We start from the raw sequence: 19,820 nt of genomic DNA on the forward strand, positions 1-19,820 counted from the left end.
TCATATTTCCCCCTGAGAGCTGTGATTGGCTGCCACCATCTGGCCAATCCCCACTATGGGAAGAAAATATGAATGGGTGAGGTGAATTTCTATTCACATCACTGGCTGGCCCGGAATATAGTGCAGAGATGTATAGAGCCGCTCCACATCTCTGCTATATTGTGTACGATCGTATCGGGTGTCAGGAGTGACACCAGGGGCGATCTGTCTATTAGTACAGGAACTACTACTCCCATCATGGTAGTAGTACTACCTAAAAAATAAAGGAAAAAAAAAAACACACACACAATTGATCCCTGTTTAAAAATGTATAAACATGTTGATATAAAAAAGCCTAAGGCTTATTTTCAGGGGATGTCTTATTTTTATTAAGTATGGAACACCAATACAGAGACCCACAGACTGTTGCTGGTTTGTGCTGGGTAAGAGTGACCCAGAGTGCTGAGTAAAACCGCAGCCACAGCTTTATTATTCCCCCGAGGACCCACAAAGCAGAACTTTCTGTTCCTCACTTCACTGAGGAGACTTTCACTATCACTCTCTGTCTCCCTCTGTGCAGCGGCTGGCAGCATGACCAGAAGAACCAGGACCTGATAGGAGGAGCTGACCTTGTTGATGGGGCTGCCGGCACCTCTCCGGTCACCTTCTAGACAGCAGCTGTCACGATGGGGCAGATGAGAAGGGCTCCCCATCTTTTTTACCCCTCCGTGCCAGAACGCTTAGCCATGCCCACCACTATGTCTGACTTTCGGGGTATGGCTTATATTACGCCAATGCTTAGAAATTCTGCTATGGCTTCTTGTATGGGTATGTCTTATTTTCAGGGAAACAGGGTAGATTACATGTACTGATGAACCTTCGTGACTGTGAGAAGTATTAGGTTTATACAGGTTTTTCTCTGGATATAAAAGTTTTCATCAAATAGTTACAATAGCTAAAATTTACATCACACTATCATACATTCAAAAAAGTTGTCCAAAACAAGAGTTAAAGCTGGTGACTTCATGTGAACATCATTTCCTTTTGATAATGTATATCTACTAGTCCTTTTTATTCACACAACAGACTGCTGTCTGATGTGAGCGCTGATCAAATATATTAGCGGTAGTTTGAGGAGCCTATTACATGGCTTTACTATCATGCTGCAGGGTGGCACAGACAATTGCTGGTTCATTCATTCCTCTTCACCTTCATCATTTTCGACTGGTTGTCTCCTGTTACACTGGGAGATGTGTGGCCAATGAATGATGTGTTTTTTTTTAACTAGCTTAGATGCAATCAGATAATGAGCAAGCATTTTCTTGTTTGTAGGATGATCACTGGGCCTAATATAGAGAGTAAAATTGTTATGTACAAGTTTACCACAAGCTCACGAGGATGTCGTGCATGGACCATGGGGCTGACACGCTACCAAACCTCAAAAAACCTGCAACCTGCAGTTGGGAATTGTAGCTTTAGTATAGAGTAGAGACATTCTAAACTACACTATCATTTGAGCTAATGGGGAATGCATGATATACCCATGTGTGATGTCTAAAGAGTCTGTACTTGGTCTGTGCTTATGAGTTGACCAAGGCCTGTCTACATTATGACAGACTAGTGAGGCTGGAAAGGCTAACCACTGTAAAACACCATTAAGCAGCAAGGTATCTGCAGAGAAATCATGAGAAGACCCTCAAAGCAAGGCCTGTGGAGGCATGGGGAACACTCAGAGCATGACTGGTCCTTTTAGAAAATTCCTCACAACCTGCAAAATGTTGAGTTCCTCTGTTCTATACAGTAGTGTCACCTCAACAATCTTTGAATCTTGCATTACAGTTTAACACATTTTCCTGCTTGTAATCAAAACTAGATTTTTAAACAGTGTGGTAGTGCAAATGATTCATTGAAGATCAGCTCTGGTGGTACCAGGTTGTTTCAGGATGGTGAACCACTCTCCTTCTGCTCTCACTATTTAAGTCTGTGCACACTCCATGGTGCATAGTTACTTCTAGTTCTCTCCATTTTAGGGGGTGGGACCAGAGTCGGGATGTTTTCCAGTAGTACACACACAGGGACTTCCTTTCCCTTACATCTCAGATTTAAAGAGGCACTCTGGTGGAAAACTTTTTATTTTTATTTTTAAATCAACTGATGCCAGAAAGTTAAACACATTTGTAAATTACTTCTATTAAAAAATCTTAATCCTTCCAGTACTTATTAGCGGCTGTATACTAGTAAATTATTTTCTTTTTGGATTTCTTTTATGTCATGACCATAGTGCTCCCTGCTAACACCTCTGTCCATTTTAGGAACTGTCCAGAGCAGCATATGTTTGCTATGGCGATTTTCTCCTGCTCTGGACAGATCCTGACTTGAACAGAGGTGTCAACAGAGAACACTATGGTCTAGCTGCTATATAGCTGCTAATAAGTAGTGGAAGGATTAAGATTTTTTAATAGAAGTAATTTACAAATCTGTTTAACTTTCTGTCATCAGTTGATTTAAGAAAAAAAAAGTTTTCCACCGGAGTACACTTTTAACCTCTTAGCGAAGCATGACGTAAATGTACGTCCTGGTGACATGGTACTTAACGCACCAGGACGTACATTTACGTCCTGAGCATAACTGCGGGCATCGGAGCGATGCCGGCATCATGCGTGGCAGGTCCCGGCTGTGGATCGCAGCCAGGGACCCGTCAGTAATGGCGGACACCCGCGATCCCACGGATGTCCGCCATTAACCCCTCAGATGCCGTGATCAATACCGATCACGGCATCTGCAGCATCGAGGTCACTTAACAGGATGATCGGATCGTCCGCAGCACTGCCGCGGCCATCCGATCATCCTGCATGGCAGACGGAGGTCCCCTCACCTGGCTCCGCTGTCTTCCGGGAGTCTTCTACTCTGATATGCCTTCCCGCAGACCAGAGCAGAAGATGACCGATAACCCTGATCAGTGCTATGTCCAATACATAGCACTGAACAGGATTAGCAATCGAGTGATTGCTTTAAATAGTCCCCTATGGGGACTAATAAAGTGTAAAAATAAAAGTAAAAAAAGTAAAAAAATAAAGTTAAAAAAATGTGAAAACCCCCCTCCCCCAATTAAAACGTAAATTGTCCCATTTTTCCTATTTTACCCCCAAAAAGTGTAAAAAAAATTATTTTATATACATATTTGGTATCGCCGTGTGCGTAAATATCCAAACTATTAAAATTAAATGTAAATGATCCCGTACGGTGAATGGCATGAACGTAAAAAAAAATAAAAATAGTTTTTTTTTATAACATTTTATTCCCAAAAAAATTAATGAAAAATGTAAAAGTTTTGTATAAGCAAATATGGTATTAATAAAAAGTACAGATCACAGCACAAAAAATGAGCCCTCATACCGCCGCTTATACGGAAAAATGAAAAAGGTATAGGTCTTCAAAATAGGGGGATTTTAAACGTACTAATTTGGTTAAAAAGTTTGCGATTTCTTTTAAGCTCAACAATAATAGAAAAGTGTACAATCATGGGTATCATTTTAATTGTATTGACCCAGAGAATAAAAAACACATGTCATTTTTACCATAAATTGTACGGCGTGAAAACAAAACCTTCCAAAATTAGCAAAATTGCGGTTTTCTTTTTAATTTCCCCACACAAATAGTATTTTTTTGGTTGCGCCATACATTTTATGGTAAAGTGAGTGATTGGATTACAACGGACAACTGGTCGCGCAAAAAACAAGCCCTCACACTAGTCTGTGCATGAAAATATAAAAGAGTTATGATTTTTTGAAGGGGAGGAGGAAAAAACGAAAATGTAAAAATAAAATTGTCCTTAAGGTCCAAATGAGTCCTTAAGGGGTTAATCACAGGACAGCCCCTACTCCTCTCTGCTATGCCATAACATAGTGCTAGATATAGTGCAGTGAGCTAAACAGGCTGCACTATGCTTGGAAAGGATTTAGAGAGTACAGTAATAGATGACATATGACAGGGAGAATGACTTACTAATCCACTGGATTTTTGCAAGGTGGAATGTGAGCAGAAAAATCTGCAGCAGGATCATAGCAAGGATGGGGTTATACTAAGCACTGAGCACTGAGGAGATTACACTTCAGCACTGTGGTCATACAGCAGTAGATAAACTGGTATGTACACAAGGGAGGGTATAGGTAGGTTGGCACTGTAGGAGTCGGTGCCCGAGGATCAATAGTATCCAATAGAAGTAGAACAAATCCCGGCAATCAGGAATGCTGAAGAAGTATTTATTTTATTCAGGTATACACTGCATATTACATCACGATGTAATACGCAGTGTATAGCTAAATAAAATAAATACTTCTTCAGCATTCCTGAGTGCCGTAATTTCTTCTACTTCTATTGTACACAAGGGAGAACTGCCCTGTGCTGTATGGTTGGTCAGAGATTGGTGGGAATCCTTTATTTACCTTTGAGGAACAGTGCAGATCAACTTCATCAGGCAGACTGGCTAAGCTTGCAGGTACATCGCCAAGGTTTTTTCGGTCTCTCTCTTTCTAACACACATCCTGCGAAAGCTACAAAAAAGAAGAGCATGCACCTAGAGCGGCACTGCAAACAATCTTATGGTAAGTAAACATAGTATATGTCAGTTATGCTTACTACTTACTCAGGGAACAATAACCTAGAGACTTGCATTATACCAACAGGTAGGTCAGCTGCCTCATAGTCTCCTCCAAATCTTTTGGACTCAGATAAATATGTAACCATAACAATGTTTCTTGCACAGAACAGAAAATGGACCTCTGGATGGGGCTCAACTCCAGACATATCACAATGCAAAGTGGCATAAAAACTACCAAACTACTATTTAGTCATTAATCTAGTCATTGTCTATTTAAATATTTTTTTTTCCATATTATTGGTGACAATTGACTTTCTGTATGGAAAACATCCTTTATTGTGGGGCTATTACATCTATGTGTGAATGTTAACATATACTTTTGTCATGCTTCACCTCTATTGGCCCAAGTTAACCTTATTGTTCATTGGTCAACTTGTGGTTAAATGAGAAATGTGTTTGGGGTGTCTATTGCACATGCCTGGTGAGTCTGGTGAGACTATACATTTTTTTACTTTTGTTTTTTTCAACCATACAATGTAACTAAGACTACAAATGCATTCTGGGTGCTACGATAATGTGTATTTTATTGTTTTTATTAATGAAAAAAATAGTAATTTTTAATGCCACTTTGAATCGTGGTATGTCTGTAGTCAAATGCCATCTAGAGGTTAATTTTCAGTTTAATGGGAGGAACATTGTATATGGTCTCTCCTGCACATAACATAAGGTAAACTACTTAGAAACTTTCTGTATTGTGTCGGGATCTAGGTAGTTACTAGCAGTGGACACCAGATTTCAGGGAAGGGAGACATCTAGTGGAAGAAAATGTAAAAACGGTTTTCTGTGGTAAAGAGTCATTTTTAGTCAAATATGTTAGGAATCACATTGGCTATAAAATGGATGGAAGTTGTTTATAACGACAGGCTCATTCACTTTAAATACTGAGTGGATATTCCATCTTTAACGGGCATGAGCTTGGCAATGCAACTGCTTGGAAATGCGGCATCTCTATAGACGGCAATGCATATCTGAGCCATGAACATGCTCATTCTTTTGGCTGACTCTGGGATAAGGAATTTCAGCGTTGGAAAGTCCATAGTGTGAATGGTGCAGCAGAATCCCACTGAAAATGGAATTCTGCTCGGAAAATACGTAGTGTGAATAAGCCCTAACATAACGTTAACCCAAGATTAAAACACTGCTGATTTTCTGCAGTGGAAAATCCACAGAATATTTAATTTTTAAGTCAATGGAAGAGTTCCACAACAAAGCTGCAGTATATCTGCAATGACATCACTCATCTGCGATGATGTCACTCTTCAGAGCTTACACTGTGGAGGAAGATATTATGGAGGAGATTGCTGAGAGGGACAGGTGAGTATCTCCTTCATGTTTTTTTCCAACCAGGAACAAAGGGGGGGGGGGGGGGGCTACCTACCTACATACATACCTGGCTAGCTAACCACCTTCATACCTGGCCTGCATACCTGGTTACCTAACTACCTTTATACCATGCCTACATCCTTGGCTGCCTAACTACCTACTTACATACTTGGCTACCTAACTACCTAGCTAGCTACCTGGATACCTACATACCTGGTTATCAAAAAACCCAATTGCATACTTAACTCCCTTAATAAAAATGTAAATCACCCCTTTTTATAAAAAAAATTTGGGTTGCGCTGTACATTTTATGGTTAAAATGAAAGGTGTCATTGCAAAGTACAGTAAACATTGTGCAAAAAACAACAGCAAGCCTCACATGGAAAAATAAAAGGGTTATGGCTCTTAGAAGGCGAGGAGGAAAAAACAAAAACTCAGAAACTTGCTGTGTCCTAAGAGCAAAATGGGTGGTGATCTTAAGAGGTTAAAGGAGAATAAACATTGCCTTGAAGAAAAAGGTGGTGCCAGACAGCTAATTTGCATATCCTTCTTTCTAGACATGTTCTTGGGCTCTGTCTGCTGTCGGGGTCTTTATTCAAATGTTTGGGGAAATTTTTATGAAATAAGCAGAACGTTAATACAGACCCCTTTTATTTTTCGCACGTAAGAACGACTCAGGGTCTTGTCATTTTTGTGATCTTTACTTTAGAGAGAAAGTCTTTTAACTACGCAGCACAATAGTTATAATCCATTGATTCTGTAGTATTCTGTTTACGATCATCAGAGACAAACAGGGGTACTCCAGTGGGAAACTTTTTTTTTAAATGAACAGGTGCCAGAAAGTTAAACAGATTTGTAAATTACTTCTAGTAAAAAATCTTTATCCTTCCAGTACTTTTTAGCAGCCTTATGCTACAGAGTAAATTCTTTGCTTTTTTAATTTCTTTTTTGTCTTGTCCACAGTGCTCTCTGCTGACACCTCTGTCCATGTCAGGAACAGTCCAGAGTAGCATAGGTTTGCTATGAGGATTTTCTCCTGCTCTTGACTGTTGCTGATAAGGGTGTCAGCAGAGAGCACTGTGGACAAGACAAAAAGACATTCAAAAAGCAAAGAATTTTCTCTGTAGCATGCAGCTGCTAAAAAGTACTGGAAGGGTAAAGATTTTTTAATAGAAGTAATTTACAAATCTGTTTAACTTTCTGGCACCAGTTCATTTAAAAAAAAAAATTCCACCTGAGTACCCCTTTAAAATACTCGTAGGGTCTATTTGTTTTGGCCACTTGACTTTCCTATACATATTATTCAATACCAAGAACCCCCCCAGTGTATCTACTATATTTATGCACAGAGTGTTGTAATAGGAATAATCTGATATTACTGGGTCTTCCTCCAGCCAGGAAGGGGAAGGTCATGTGAGGGCAGCCAAGCGCTGAGACAGCTTTCCTCTTTAACTTTGCACTGATAATAGTGATCTGGCTGTCATATCACAGCTTATTATGTGCTGTATTGAAAAAGGAATATGGGTCAGATGTTATTGATAACGTGCCACATGTTTACCCAAACAAACAAAAAACAATGGGGAAATGTACTATGTTAAAGGGAATCTGTCATCTGTATTTACTGCTAAGAGCTGCAGACACCATTGGATAGCTGATGGGGTATGAACGCAAACTCTACCTATCCTGAATGAACTGATAAAATCTCCTTTATATTTCTTAGCCAAGTGCCAATGAAGTGAGGCCGAGCTGCTCAAGTGCCACAGAATGGCATATCTCTTCACTCACCTCCCAGACCCACCTTGATTGACACAGAGAGCCCTTTTGGTCCGTCAAAGACAGGTACACTTTAAGCTTGCGTCTTTACAGTGTTTATCAATGTAAGGACCTGACAAAAGGAGGAGAACTTGTCAAAACACATTGAGGGAAATTGATCGAATCCTGTGCAGAGGAGGAGCGATGCAGTTGCCCATAGTGACCAATCAGATTGCTTCTTTTATTTTTATTTTTAAAAAATTTAACAACAAATCTGATTGGTTGCTATGTGAATGGAGGTTTTGTTTGCCAGTTAGCATCATGCTATACAGCCATGTTCAGAGTGATTGTCTGGCTCTCATACTGCTGCAAATAGAGCTGACAGATTCCCTTTAAATTTGCAAGAATTCTGCCTCAACCAGCTCCAAAAAGCTGGTGTACATGCCTTAAAGGGATACTCTGGCCCTGAGACATCTTATCCCCTATTCAAAGGATAGGGGATAAGAAGTCTCACCTCGGGGGTCCCACCGTTGGGGACCCCCGCAATCTTGTATTCGCCACCCACCTGTTTGAGCTGCAGTATTGTGAGGTCACGACTCCACCCCGCGTGACGTCAGCCCCCGCCCCCGCTATGCAAGTCTATGGGAGGGGGCGTCATGCCCCCACCCATAGACTTGCATAGCGGGGGCGGGGGTGTGTGTGTGACATCACGATACTCCGGCCCCATGGTTGCCCCCGGCTTATTGTGAGCTGGCACCGCGGCGTGCAGCTCAAACAGGTGGGTGGCGAATACAAGATTGCGGTGGTCCCCAGCGGCGGGGCCCCCCTGGTGAGACATCTTATCCCCTATCCTTGGATAGGGGATAAGATATCTCAGGGCCGGAGTACCCCTTTAAGCTACATTTATTATGTGTTCTAGAAAGTGTCTACAAAGGGCCTTAGAAAAGTTCCAAGTTCAATCGCTCTTCCCCTCTCCACAGAATAGAGAACAGGTGTCAGATCATAGGGGATCCAACTGCTGGGATCCTCAATGCTCATGGGGACCTGGGTGTTTGTTTTAAACGGAGCAGCGAGTGGTGCTATTTCGATGATTTTCTATGGGAACTGAGAGAGATAGACTAATACAACACTTGGCTACCTCCAACAGCTCCATAGACATTGGAAACAAACCCTTGGGTCTACTTTTCTCAAAATCATGGGGGGGAATCCAAATGATCTGAATCCTGTGGATAAAGGATACGTAATTTTCCTTGGAATGTATCCTTTAAAAGGAACCAATGTGCTTCAGAAATCCTGTTACTTCCATATAGTAAGCCAAGCAAAAGATGGCATAAATAAGAAAAAAGTGTCCAACATCTACCAAAGTGCAACAAATTCATCATACATCATCGTGAATCATTGTGATGCATTTGGCATCTTGTTTGACTCTACTTCTTTTTACTGTATTTGGAGCTTTGTATCACATTTAAGCACTTAGACTGAAGTAAAGATACATTGAGAAACTTCTCAGACTATCATTTTGCATTTATTTAGATAAAGAAATCCATTCATTTCAGGGAAGTATAACTTATTATGTAAGGGGGCTGGGGGAAATAGACTACTCATATACTTAGATGTTTCACTGAAGTTTTATACCACACCGGTTTGCATGAAATTCTCTATGGTATTGAACATTAATTACATTGATAATCATAGCAACCTTGTCTGTCACACATTACCAGGGACACTTGGGAAATTTTCCTTTTCAGTGTTACAGAGGGAAAGGAAAACTATTTACACAAGACCTGTTTAGTACAGAAGCATTTAATGTGCTTTAAAGAAACTTTTAAAACTTGGTATAAAGTTAATGGGTAAAATAAATACACTTAAAGGGGTATTCTGGATAAATTTCCCTAACCTTAAAGAGTAATAAGTTATAATCCTCCCAGTTCACTGCCCCCATCATGATAAACAACCCCTGCCTTTATTTTTATTATTTGTTTGTTTTCTATATTGCTCTGTATTTTCTGCTCAGTCTCAGTCAGATTCCCAGACTAGGAAGGGGCGTTCCCCAGCAGGCTGTGACATCATCTAAAGCCATACAGGGGAGAACTTCTTACCTCACTCTGCTATACATAGCCCAGAGCAGTTCAGTGTGAGATGAGCTATGATTGGCTGAAGCTGCACCCCCCTCCTCAGCACTTAAGATTGCATTTTCTGATTTTTTACTTCTGCCAGGCCAAATAAAACATAGACAACTTCAGTTTTTTAACCCCTTAAGGACGCAGGATGTACTCAAACGGCCCCTTTTCCGAGTCCTTAAGGACTCAGGACGTTTGAGTACGTCCTGTCAAATCCCGGCCCCCCGCCGCTAGCCGGAGGGGAGCCGGTGCCCGATGCCTGCTGAAATCGTTCAGCAGGCATCGCGGCATATCGCCCAGGGGGGTCATTATGCCCCCCCATGTCGGCGATGGCCGCAGATCGCTGGACAATTCAGTCCAGCGATCTGCGGCAGATTCCGGGTCAATCGGGTCTCCAGTGACCCGGTGACCCGGAATTACAGGCTGTTCGGGGCCGTCTCTGACGGCCCCGAACAGCCAGAGCCTGCAGGGGTGAGGTGGCACTGGTGCCACCTCACGATCGCCCTGATTCGTCGACCGGATTACCGGCCGACCAATCAGGGCGCCTGCTGCGGGTGTCACTCCCGCAACCCGCTCCGCCCCTCTTCCGGAGGACGTGAGCGGGTGCAGGACGTGCACCCCAGGTGCTGGGGACCCCGATCCCCGGTGTCAATGTTGGGATCGGGGCCCCAGGAGCGACGGCCGCGGCGGCGACGACGAGGGACTGATCTGTGCGGCGAGGATCGTTGGAGGTGAGTGACAGCCTCCTGCTGTTGCTTAGCAACAGCTCCCAGCATGCAAAAAAGGCATGCTGGGAGCTGTAGTTATGCAACAGCAGGATGCAGACTACCACAACTCCCAGCATGCCCTTATGGGCATGCTGGGACTTGTAGTTTTGCAACAGCTGGAGGCACATTTTTTCTATTGAAAAGTGTACCTTCAGCTGTTGTGTAACTACAACTCCCAGCTTGCACCAACAGCTAAAGTGCATGCTGGGAGTTGTAGTAGTGCATCTGCTGGTTGCATAACTACAACTCCCAGCATGCCCGTTGGCTGTCGGTGACTGCTGGGAGTTGCAGTTTTGCAACAGCTGAAGGCACACTGAGTTATGTAGCAAACCAGTGTGTCTCCAGCTGTTGCATAACTACAGTCCCCAGCATCCCCAGCCAAAGTAGTATGCCTCCGGCTGTTGCATAACTACAAGACCCAGCATGCCCTTCCGCTGTCCGTACATGCTGGGGGTTGTAGCTTTTGCAACAGCTGAAGGCACACTGGTTGCAAAACACTGAGTTTGTTACCAAACTCTGTGTTTCACAACCAGTGTGCCTCCAGCTGTTGCAAAACTACAACTCCCAGCATGCACTGATAGACCGTACATGCTGGGAGTTTTAGTTTTGCAACAGCTGGATGTCCCCCCCCCCCCCCCCCAATGTGAACGTACAGGGTACACTCACATGGGCGGAGGATTACAGCAAGTATCCGGCTGCAAGTTTGAGCTGCGGCAAATTTTCTGTCGCAGCTCAAACTGCCAGCGAGAAACTACTGTGAACCCCCCGCCCGTGCGACTGTACCCTAAAAACACTACACTAACACACAATAAAAAGTAAAAAACACTACGTATACACATACCCCTATACAACCCCCCTCCCCTCCCCAATAAAAATGAAATACGTCTGGTACGCCACTGTTTCCAAAACGGAGCCTCCAGCGGTTGCAAAACTACAACTCCCAGCATGCACCGATAGACCGTACATGCTGGGAGTTGTAGTTTTGCAACAGCTGGATGTTACCCCCCCCCCCCCAATGTGAACGTACAGGGTACACTCACATGGGCGGAGGATTACAGTAAGTATCCGGCTGCAAGTTTGAGCTGCGGCTCAAACTGCCAGCATGAAACTACTGTGAACCCCCGCCCGTGTGACTGTACCTTAAAAACACTACACTAACACACAATAAAATAAAAAGTAAAAATCACTACATATACACATACCCCTACACAGCCCCCCTCCCCAATAAAAATGAAAAACGTCTGGTACGCCACTGTTTCCAAAACGGAGCCTCCAGCTGTTGCAAAACAACTACTCCCAGTATTGCCAGATAGCCACTGACTGTCCAGGCATGCTGGGAGTTTTACAACAGCTGGAGGCACCCTGTTTGGGAATCACTGGCATATTTAGGCCTCAAATGCGCATGGCGCTCTCACTTTGGAGCCCTGTCGTATTTCAAGGCAACAGTTTAGGGTCACATATGGGGTATCGCCGTACTCGGGAGAAATTGTGTTACAAATTTTGGGGGGTATTTTCTGCTTTTACCCTTTTTAAAAATGTAAAATTTTTGGGAAAAGAGGCATTTTAGGTAAAAAAAAAATTTTTTTTTTTACATATGCAAAAGTCGTGAAACACCTGTGGGGTATTAAGGTTCACTTAACCCCTTGTTACATTCCCCGAGGGGTCTAGTTTCCAAAATAGTATGCCATGTGTTTTTTTTTTGCTGTCCTGGCACCATAGGGGCTTCCTAAATGCGGCATGCCCCCAGAGCAAAATTTGCTTTCAAAAAGCCAAATGTGACTCCTTCTCTTCTGAGACCTGTAGTGCGCCAGCAGAGCACTTTTCACCCCCATATGATAACCACCATCAAAAACTTAGCCATGCCTCTATTCAACCTATTCCTAATACAGTTCATGAATGACAATTCTTTAGAAGCCCATACTAACCTTGGAATTATTTCAGAAAAACATAAAATGCAGGAGGGAAATACTTAGTGAAAAAACTTTTGGTCAGAAAACAAAATTGCTGTATTGACTCGGGCAATGTCGTTCCCTCCTGCATGTATTATTTATACATCTGGGTCTGGCCATACCTCAACCCTCTTCTTTACCTCACCCCATAGCTGGTGCCATCTCAACCCGCTAACATCGTACCACCAGACTCTGATATCCTCCTCCGAAAATCCCAAATTCGTAGTGTAAGTTCTGGAAGCTGCTCTTCTTGCTGCCCAGCGAACGAATGAATGGCCAATTATCCATACCACTCGGTAGCCAGCACCTATAAGGAATCAGAGCATATGAGGACGAATATAACCTAAATACCTTCTAGGAGCCAATCTTCCTATCCTTTTGATGGTCTCTGGCTCCAGACCAAACAGTGAGCCCTCTGTGGCCGCACCTATTCTGAATGAATGTGAAGAAATGTTTACATGCCCCAGACCTAGATAAGCATTTTTTTTTTTTAACACCCCTTAAATTTACATCTAGTTAGGTGATATCCATCCTCATGACATAAGAAACTTGTTGCATCTGATGGGCGGATACTACACAACTTGCTAACATACGGCCAAGGGCAACAAAGTAAAGCAGGTGTCTAGTGTAACTGAATCACACAACCTCTACCCACTGAAATTAGCACTTCCCCTCAGAAACAACTACATCTTTGTATAACAAGGGTGAGCTAGACCTTTTGTTTGGTGCTACAATTTCATCTATCCTGAATGCCCCAAAAAAAGACAAATTCTGTGAAGAACAACAAACTGCGATGAGCAAACATGCACACAGGCCTCACATACCATATTTTTCGCCGTATAAGACGCACTTTTTCTTCCCCAAAACTGGGGGGAAAAGTCAGTGCATCTTATACGGCGAATACACCCCTATTGCGGCGGTCCCTGCGGCCATCAACGGCCGATCGCGGTGATGCCCTGTATTAACCCTTCAGACGCGGCGATCAAAGCTGACCGCCGCATCTGAAGGGAAAGTGACACTAACCCGGCGGTTCAGTCGGGCTGTTCGGGACCGCGGTGATTTCACCGCGGCGGTCCCTAACAGCCCGACTGAATAGCTGGGTTAGTGCTTACAGGACATCGGGAGGGATCTTACCTGCCTCCTCAGTGTCTTCTCCGTTCACGGATCCCCTGTATGGCCGGCGCTCTCCTTCCTCGTCATCACGTCGTTGCGTGCGTGCGTCGGCGTGCGTAACGGCGTGATGGCGGCGACGGAGAGCGAGGATACCCGGCCGGCAGCAGAGACGTTCCAGAGCGACGGGGACACGGCGACAGCGATGTAGCGACATCCAGGGCAGCGGTGACGGGTCCGGAGCTGCGGGGACACGTGAGTATTACCTCCGCCTGCAGTGGTCTTCAATCTGCGGACCTCCAGATGTTGCAAAACTACAACTCCCAGCATGCCTGGACAGCCAACGGCTGTCCGGGCATGCTGGGAGTTGTAGTTTTGCAACATCTGGAGGTCCGCAGGTTGAAGACCACTATTGGGTTCAAAATCTTTATTTTTTTAGATTTTGCCCCTAAAAATTGGGTGCGTCTTATACGCCGGTGCGTCCTATAGGACGAAAAATACGGTACCTGTTGCAATAAAGAATAATCAATCGGGCAGTGAGTATCTTTGCCCACCTTTGACAAACGAAAACCTTTTAATATCTGCTTTACCTGAAATAAAGCCAAAATAGGTCTGTTCCCATACCACTTTTGGAAAAAAGATACTCCAGACAATATTTTATGAATCGAGCAGTGAGAATAATTATGCCATCAGTAAACTTGACACAAAATTAAGAGAACTTTGTAAATCCGATATCCCATTATCCTGGCCGTTAGAGTTACAGAGAAACAGCCATCGCTGCCATGCTGTAGAGTAATCTGTCCACGTTTTCTCAGATACTGAACAACAAAAGTACTGGTCCACTAGTCCCACACCAACTCCCATAAGTGCCTCGGGCATTGAAGTCCCACTGGCTCCGCGTCCGGCACCAACTCTCGGAATCTGAAAAACTGAGATTGTGACAAAGCATCAGCTACCGTGTTAGTGCTACCCTTAACATTATTTGCTTTCAACCAAATAAAATTGAAAGCTTTAAGCAAATTAATACCAAATGATGTAATAACTTAATAACAGGGTCTGAGGAAGAAGATAAACAATTAATGGCAAACACAACTCCTTTATTATCTGAATGAACTAAAATTCTTCTGTTTCTAAACTGATTAACCCAAATGACAAGGGATACTACTGCTGGGAACAACTCTAATAAAACCACAGTGTGGGCCATTTACATGGATACACCTTAATAAAATGGAAATGGTTGGTGATATTAACTTCCTGTTTGTGGCACATTAGTATATGTGAGGGGGGAAACTTTTCAAGATGGGTGGTGACCATGGCGGCCATTTTGAAGTCGGCCATTTTGAATCCAACTTTTGTTTTTTTAATAGGAAGAGGGTCATGTGACACATCAAACTTATTGGGAATTTCACAAGAAAAACAATGATGTGCTTGGTTTTAACGTAACTTTATTCTTTCATGAGTTATTTACAAGTTTCTGACCACTTGTATGTGTTCAATGTGCTGCCCATTGTGTTGGATTGTCAATGCAACCCTCTTCTCCCACTCTTCACACACTGATAGCAACACCGCAGGAGAAATGCTAGCACAGGCTTCCAGTATCTGTAGTTTCAGGTGCTGCACATCTCGTATCTTCACAGCATAGACAATTGCCTTCAGATGACCCCAAAGATAAAAGTCTAAGGGGGTCAGATCGGGAGACCTTGGGGGCCATTCAACTGGCCCACGAAGACCAATCCACTTTCCAGGAAACTGTTCATCAGGAATGCTCGTACCTGACACCCATAATGTGGTGGTGCACCATCTTGCTGGAAAAACTCAGGGAACGTGCCAGATTCAGTGCATAAAGAAGGAAACACATCATCATGTAGCAATTTCACATATCCTGTGGCCTTGAGGTTTCCATTGATGAAGAATGACCCCACTATCTTTGTACCCCATATACCATACCATACCATCAATGTTTGTGTTCCAACAGTCTTGGAGGGATCTATCCAATGTGGGTTAGTGTCAGACCAATAGCGGTGGTTTTGTTTGTTCACCATTCACATAAAAGTTTGCCTCATCACTGAACAAAATCTTCTGCGTAAACTGAGGGTCCCGTTCCAATTATTGTTTTGCCCATTCTGCAGCACCTGAAACTACGGATACTGGAAGCCTGTGCTAGCATTTCTCCTGCGGTGTTACTATCAGTGTGTGAAGAGTGGGGGAAGAGGGTTGCATTGACAATCCAACACAATGGGCAGCACATTGAACACATTTTATAAGTGGTCAGAAACTTGTAAATAACTCATGAAAGAATAAAGTTAAGTTGAAACCAAGCACATCATTGTTTTTCTTGTGAAATTCCCAATAAGTTTGATGTGTCACATGACCCTCTTCCTATTGAAAAAACAAAAGTTGGATTCAAAATGGCCGACTTCAAAATGGCCGCCATGGTCACCACCCATCTTGAAAATTTTCCCCCCTCACATATACTAATGTGCCACAAACAGGAAGTTAATATCACAAACCATTCCTATTTTATTAAGGTGCATCCATATAAATTGTCACGATGCCGGCTGGCAGGTAGTGGACCCTCTGTGCCAGAGAGGGATTGGCGTGGACCGTGCTAGTGGACCGGTTCTAAGCCACTACTGGTTTTCACCAGAGCCCGCCGCAAAGCGGGATGGTCTTGCTGCGGCGGTAGTGACCAGGTCGTATCCACTAGCAACGGCTCACCTCTCTGGCTGCTGAAGATAGGCGCGGTACAAGGGAGTAGGCAGAAGCAAGGTCGGACGTAGCAGAAGGTCGGGGCAGGCAGCAAGGATCGTAGTCAGGGGCAACGGCAGAAGGTCTGGAAACACAGGCAAGGAACACACAAGGAACGCTTTCACTGGCACTAAGGCAACAAGATCCGGCAAGGGAGTGCAAGGGAAGTGAGGTAATATAGGGAAGTGCACAGGTGAAAACCCTAATTGGAACCACTGCGCCAATCAGCGGCGCAGTGGCCCTTTAAATCGCAGAGACCCGGCGCGCGCGCGCCCTAGGGAGCGGGGCCGCGCGCGCCGGGACAGAACAGACGGGGAGCGGGTCAGGTAGGGGAGCCGGGGTGCGCATCGCGAGCGGGCGCTACCCGCATCGCGAATCGCATCCCGGCTGGCAGCAGGATCGCAGCGCCCCGGGTCAGAGGACGTGACCGGAGCGCTGCAGCGAAGGGGGTGAAGCGAGCGCTCCGGGGAGGAGCGGGGACCCGGAGCGCTCGGCGTAACAGTACCCCCCCCCTTGGGTCTCCCCCTCTTCTTGGAGCCTGAGAACCTGAGGAGCAGACTTTTGTCAAGGATGTTGTCCTCAGGTTCCCAGGATCTCTCTTCAGGACCACAACCCTCCCAGTCCACTAAAAAAAAATTCTTTCCTCTGACCTTTTTGGCAGCCAAAATTTCCTTGACCGAGAAGACGTCCGAGGAGCCGGAAACAGGAGTGGGAGGAACAGATTTGGGAGAAAAACGGTTGAGGATGAGTGGTTTGAGAAGAGAGACGTGAAAGGCATTAGGGATACGAAGAGAAGGAGGAAGAAGAAGTTTATAAGAGACAGGATTAATTTGACACAAAATTTTGAAAGGACCAAGATAGCGTGGTCCCAACTTGTAGCTAGGGACACGGAAGCGGACATATTTAGCGGAGAGCCATACCTTGTCTCCAGGGGAAAAAACGGGAGGAGCTCTTCTTTTCTTATCTGCGAACCTCTTCATGCGTGAAGAAGCCTGTAAGAGAGAATTTTGGGTCTCTCTCCATATAATGGAAAGGTCACGAGAAATTTCATCCACAGCGGGCAGACCAGAGGGCAAGGGGGTAGGGAGGGGGGGAAGAGGGTGACGGCCGTACACCACGAAAAATGGGGATTTGGAGGAAGATTCAGAGACCCTGAAGTTATACGAAAATTCGGCCCATGGAAGGAGATCTGCCCAGTCATCCTGGCGGGAGGAAACAAAATGTCGCAAATAATCACCCAGGATCTGGTTAATTCTTTCTACTTGTCCATTGGACTGGGGATGATATGCAGAGGAAAAATTTAATTTAATCTTGAGTTGTTTACAGAGAGCCCTCCAGAATTTAGACACGAATTGGACCCCTCTATCCGAGACAATCTGCGTAGGCAACCCGTGAAGACGAAAAATGTGTAGAAAAAATTGTTTAGCCAACTGAGGCGCAGAAGGAAGACCAGGAAGAGGGATGAAATGTGCCATTTTGGAGAATCGATCAACGACCACCCAAATAACGGTGTTGCCACGGGAAGGGGGTAAATCAGTAATAAAATCCATACCAATCAGGGACCAAGGCTGTTCGGGGACAGGCAGAGGATGAAGAAAACCAGCGGGCTTCTGGCGAGGAGTCTTATCCCGGGCACAGATAGTGCAGGCTCGCACAAAGTCCCCAACATCCGTCTCCAGAGTCGGCCACCAATAGAAGCGGGAGATGAGTTGCACAGATTTCTTGATGCCGGCATGACCTGCGAGATGGGAGGAGTGACCCCATTTGAGGATTCCGAGGCGTTGGCGTGGAGAAACAAAGGTCTTTCCTGGAGGAGTCTGCCTGATGGAGGCAGGAGAAGTGGAGATCAGGCAGTCAGGTGGAATGATGTGTTGCGGAGGGAGATCAACTTCTGAGGCATCCGAGGAACGAGAGAGAGCATCGGCCCTAATGTTCTTATCGGCAGGACGAAAGTGAATCTCAAAATTAAATCGGGCAAAGAACAGAGACCACCGGGCCTGGCGAGGATTCAGCCGTTGGGCCGACTGGAGGTAGGAGAGGTTCTTGTGGTCGGTGTAGATAATAACAGGAAATCTTGATCCCTCCAGCAGATGCCTCCATTCCTCAAGTGCTAATTTAATGGCTAGAAGCTCTCGATCCCCGATGGAGTAGTTCCTCTCCGCTGGAGAGAAGGTCCTAGAGAAAAAACCACAAGTGACAGCATGCCCGGAAGGATTTTTTTGTAGAAGGACAGCTCCAGCTCCTACTGAGGAGGCATCAACCTCCAATAGGAAGGGTTTGGAAGGGTCAGGTCTGGAGAGCACGGGAGCCGAAGAAAAGGCAGACTTGAGTCGTTTAAAGGAGTCTTCTGCTTGAGGAGGCCAGGACTTGGGATCAGCATTTTTCTTGGTTAAAGCCACGATAGGAGCCACAATGGTAGAAAAATGTGGAATAAATTGCCTGTAATAATTGGCGAACCCCAAAAAGCGTTGGATAGCACGGAGTCCGGAGGGGCGTGGCCAATTTAAGATGGCAGAGAGTTTGTCTGGATCCATCTGTAGTCCCTGGCCAGAGACCAAATATCCTAGAAAAGGAAGAGATTGGCATTCAAACAGACATTTCTCAATTTTGGCATAGAGTTGGTTGTCACGAAGTCTCTGAAGAACCATACGGACATGCTGGCGGTGTTCTTCTAGATTGGCAGAAAAAATTAGGATATCGTCCAGATATACCACAACACAGGAGTATAATAGATCACGAAAAATTTCATTGACAAAGTCTTGGAAGACGGCAGGGGCATTACACAGTCCAAAGGGCATGACCAGATACTCAAAGTGTCCATCTCTGGTGTTAAATGCCGTTTTCCACTCGTCCCCCTCTCTGATGCGGATGAGGTTATAGGCGCCTCTTAAGTCCAATTTAGTGAAGATGTGGGCACCTTGGAGGCGATCAAAGAGTTCAGAGATGAGGGGTAAGGGGTAGCGGTTCTTAACCGTGATTTTATTAAGACCGCGGTAGTCAATGCAAGGACGTAGGGAGCCATCTTTTTTGGACACAAAGAAAAATCCGGCTCCGGCAGGAGAGGAGGATTTACGGATAAAGCCCTTTTTTAGATTCTCCTGGACGTATTCGGACATGGCAAGAGTCTCTGGGGCAGAGAGAGGATAAATTCTGCCCCGGGGTGGAGTAGTACCCGGGAGGAGGTCGATAGGGCAATCATAAGGCCTGTGAGGAGGTAGAGTCTCAGCTTGTTTTTTGCAGAAGACATCCGCGAAGTCCATATAGGCCTTAGGGAGACCGGTTACTGGAGGAACCACAGAGTTACGGCAAGGGTTACTGGGAACCGGTTTTTGACAGTTCTTGGAACAAGAGGACCCCCAACTCTTGATCTCCCCAGTGGACCAATCCAGGGTTGGGGAATGAAGTTGAAGCC

The 19,820-nt window shown here is 44.8% G+C and overlaps 1 long non-coding RNA gene across 6 annotated transcripts in view; it reads right to left on the bottom strand.

Moving 5' to 3' along the window:
* Positions 1-356: 356 nt before the first annotated feature.
* The window catches only part of LOC130281992 (uncharacterized), a 100,063-nt gene continuing 80,599 nt past the window's right edge, over positions 357-19,820 (bottom strand). For 4 of the 6 annotated variants that reach the window (XR_008846197.1, XR_008846192.1, XR_008846196.1 and 1 more), the window contains 2 exons: positions 4,425-4,532; positions 357-1,325 (listed from right to left, as the gene is read on the bottom strand). This is a non-coding gene — a long non-coding RNA (uncharacterized LOC130281992). Of the gene's footprint in view, positions 1,326-4,424; positions 4,567-19,820 lie in introns of all 6 variants that reach the window. The other 2 variants (XR_008846195.1, XR_008846193.1) reach the window with 1 other exon arrangement.

Source organism: Hyla sarda, chromosome 7 (genome assembly GCF_029499605.1).
Source record: "Hyla sarda isolate aHylSar1 chromosome 7, aHylSar1.hap1, whole genome shotgun sequence".
Taxonomy (NCBI): domain Eukaryota; kingdom Metazoa; phylum Chordata; class Amphibia; order Anura; family Hylidae; genus Hyla; species Hyla sarda.